We start from the raw sequence: 3,942 nt of genomic DNA on the forward strand, positions 1-3,942 counted from the left end.
GAGTGACGTCGGTTGAAATCCCCAGAAAGGGGAGGAAAAGAAATGTAAAAAGGAATTTCAAAGGATAGGCCTAAAATAGAAAAAAAAAAATACAAAAAAAATCAAAGTTAAGGTATCTGAAAGAAGGTACAAAAAGCAACGGGGAAGAAAAATCCCTTAAGTTCAGTGCAGGTGGAGCTGAGAAAAAGCGAGGTTTACGGTTGGGAGATCCGCGGCTTCCTCCGTGCATACTCGCTGTTAGAGACTGGAGGCAACAGTCTCGTAGGGAGGCGAACTTGATCACTGCCTTCCCTGTTCTTAAAGAGCCACAGAGCTTTTGGAGGTGATTTTCGCCTAATTTTGTTAAGAGAGCTCAGTCTCTGGCTCTCACGTACAAAAAACTTTAATTTTTGACTGAGAAAGACAAGCTGCTTGATCGTGCTGAGAGTGCTGGCGGCAGCCGGCCCGCCTTTGAGCGGTAATGCCTGATTAGAAACACGGAAGTGGGCCGGGCGCAGTGGTGCACACCTGTAATCCCAGCTACTCAGGAGGGAGACGCAAAATTGCACTCTCCAGTGCTAGCTCGTTCGGGAGGCATGGCCATGCTAACCAGTTGCTGGCGGGAAATTTGCTGGAGTCCTCAGAGGCCTGCGAATAGCCAGGTCGCGGGCGGGCTAAAGTCCGTGTGACATCAGAGGCTATATGTCCAGGCCTTCTGGCGGGGCTATGGTTTTTGGAGAACTTTTTCAGCACCTGAGCGGACTCGCCTGACTGAGGCGGAAGCTGCGTGGTGAGCAGCGGCGCCATAGAAAGCAGAGAGGAGCTGAATCGGCTCTGCGGAAAAACTGTGTTTCCATAGCATCATGGGCGGGCGGAGGTGAGTTCCCAGAGAACGGGGCTCTGCGCGCGGGCGGACCGGGCAGGAGAAGCCCCTCCACGGGTGGGCGGATGCCCCCCCTCGCCGGAGCTTGAAAAAGACTCACAGCCGGCGGTGCGAGTTCATTGCCTGAGGTGAAACGGCGAGCCCGCGCACGGCCCGGGGCGGGGCCATGCGGAGCGCGCCATAAGGGGCTTCAGAGGCGGAGCTATGGCAGCTGCCGCTGTCCGCTGCTGCCGCCCTCAGCCAAGGTCGCCAAAAATTCAGTCAGATAAAAACATTTGTCGCCAAAAATTCAGTCAGATAAAAACATTTATCCCCTAAACAACGTCCCTTCGTCAGCAGGAAGTAGCCAGATCGATGCTACGCCCATTCTCCCTTAAAGAACTGGTCGTGATTATCATAATAAAGGCATGTTTACCTGGTTAACGTATCCTAGGTAACAAAGAAAGGCGGACCTTTTGCCTGAGGCACCTGGTGAGATAAACAATGCTACCTAGAGGTTTTTCCATCTGAATAGGGGAGCTGGAGAGATGGCTCAGAGGTTAAGAGCACTGATTGCTCTTCCAAAGGTCCTGAGTTCAATTCCCAGTGACAACTGCTTTGGTTTTTAAACAATAGAGGGGGACTACATTACCAGTGACAGCTTCCCCCAGAGAAAGGATTTCTCTTGCATTCTTTACACTTAATTTTAATTCAAAATTTTGCTGGTACAGGCAAACAAGATTTGCTCTTTGAAACGGAGACATGCAAGTCTCTAAGTTCAAAACCAGCCTACTTCCAGTACTGATTGTGCTGAATTTTTACACTGAGAGTTTTTAATACTCTTAAATGTTAATTTGGGAGGAGAGTTTTGTTTATGTTTTTCTAGGAATGCTGACATACATCTGGATGCCAGCAAGACTGACGAGAGAAGTAAAGAAGAAAGATGACCCAGTGGATGCTGAGTGTCCTGCTGTGGAAGATTCGTGCGGAGACAGCAGAGATGACCTTCTGGGCGGTGTCAAGAGCAGCTGTTTCACAACATCGACTTGAGCAACACCCTGTGCAACCTCTTATTTGTCAGTTACTGCTTGCCATTAGTTTTTCTTATCCTGTCAGCTATTTCTGCTGAGCACTATGGGTATCTTCAAGGCAGGTTGCAAAATGCCATGGTTGTTCAAATTAAGAATTGGATACTGAGGTGAATCTTGACAGATTGGCTATTCTGCCTTTCTCCCTCCTTGGAGATGGGTGGGAGCAGAGATATCCTTGGCATGCTGCGTCTAGGTGGGGACCAGATTGGAAAATAGTTTTGCCTTATTGCTCTTAAAGACAATAATTAGGGGGAGATGTTGGGAGCCACCTGGAGGCACAGGTGGTCCTGCAGTTTGGAGGTAGCCACGTGGGGCTGAGCAACCCTGCCTGCACCCTTGCCTGCACATGCTCAGACCAGCAGAATGGCATTAACCAATCAGGACAGCGTTCAAGCTGCTCCACCGTTTAAAAGCAGATGCCTCGGGACCCTACTTCCTCTCTCTAAGCTTTCTCTCGTCCCTGCTCTATCGTCCCTTCCCCCAATTTTCCTCAAGGGAATGCTCCAAATAAAGATGTGACCAGAGAAGGAATTCTCGTTTTTGGTGGCGTTCATTCCTGCGGGACAGGATGGCCCCCCGCAAAGAATTGTGTGATAAAGGGCACCAATGTATGGGAAGTAGTCAGCACACAGTGGTTTTATTCTGCCAAATTATATATGAAGGAATTTTGAGTGCGTTCATAAAAGATATTGTAGGAAAAGTCTTTATTATTAGACATCTATGATAGCTAGTATTTCATCACATTTTAATTTATAGTATTGCGATTTGATAGATTCTGGGGGAGGTATGTCATTTTTTCATTTAAGATGCCTATAACCTGAATTATTTTACAAGTAGATTCACATCTGATTTTAAGTTAGGGACTGACCCAGTTCTTCTCATCTCTAATTTCTCTTGTCCATTTATTAGCTAGTCAGCCTCTTTTCTCATTTCTTTCTCAGGGTAGAGAGAGAGCAATGGGAAAGGAAGAAAGAATGTGAGAGAAATGACAAGCAAGAGGGAGAGAGGCAGAGAACTTACAGGTACAAATTGTGCAAAAGACCAGTTGGTGTGCAACCTACAAATAATTATAAAACATTACTATTATATTAAATGGCTGTCATTATATTTACTTTTATGTGTCACTACATAATGCATTTCCTATTGCATATTGAACATTAAAACCCAAAAGCAAGCTGTTAGGTGCTTGGCATTGTATGTATGACAAAGGAATGTGAACTTTTCTGGAAAGCTCATGTTTCTGAGAGCAACATCCTTCTCTATTAAAGGCCTGAAGAGTTGATCTCTGAGTTTGTAATGTGCATGATCTTCTGCTATTTCTGATAGATTTTGCATATATATTTATATGCATATAAAATTTATATCTACAAACTATGTATAGATAGATAGTTAATTCATACATGATATAGATAGTTAGATAGATAGATAGATAGATAGTTAATTCATACATGATATAGATAGATAGATAGTTAATTCATACATGATATAGATAGATAGATAGATAGATAGATAGATAGATAGACAGATAGATAGAAAGATAGATACCCAGAATGTCTAATGAATGGCATGATTACACTGAGTTCAAGAGTCCAGAGGAAAACTGACTTAGGCAGTGATTCAGGACCAAGATTTTGAAAAGAATAAAATAATTGTGAGCAGAATCTGGAGAGCTAGGGGCACTTTAAGCAGTAAACTGGACAAAGATGCCACTGGATATTTCCTTTTATTACTTTTATTCCTTTTTAGTTGCCTTATTCATTCTAAATCTGAATATACCTATATTTGTGATACAGAAGACTTAGAAGATGATGGAGGGAATATTTGCCCTTCCTTATCAAATATTATTATTTTGCCTATCTTTGATCTATTCTTCTTCTGAAATTCAATTCCCTCTCTGAACAGTGAATCAGAAACATGGCATCAGATGGTATTTCCCTGCGAGTGATGTCTTACAGGCTCCTGCCATGTGCTCTAATCCAATTATTGGGAGCTGAGGAAGAGTCTAAAGTT

General features: G+C 43.9%; 1 pseudogene; it reads left to right on the forward strand.

Annotated features, from left to right (window-relative positions):
- Window positions 1-809: 809 nt before the first annotated feature.
- On the forward strand, window positions 810-997 carry LOC148121292 (Nuclear RNase P; annotated as a pseudogene).
- Window positions 998-3,942: the final 2,945 nt, after the last annotated feature.

Source organism: Myodes glareolus, chromosome 7, assembly GCF_982192425.1.
Source record: "Myodes glareolus chromosome 7, mMyoGla1.1, whole genome shotgun sequence".
In the NCBI taxonomy this organism is placed as follows: domain Eukaryota; kingdom Metazoa; phylum Chordata; class Mammalia; order Rodentia; family Cricetidae; genus Myodes; species Myodes glareolus.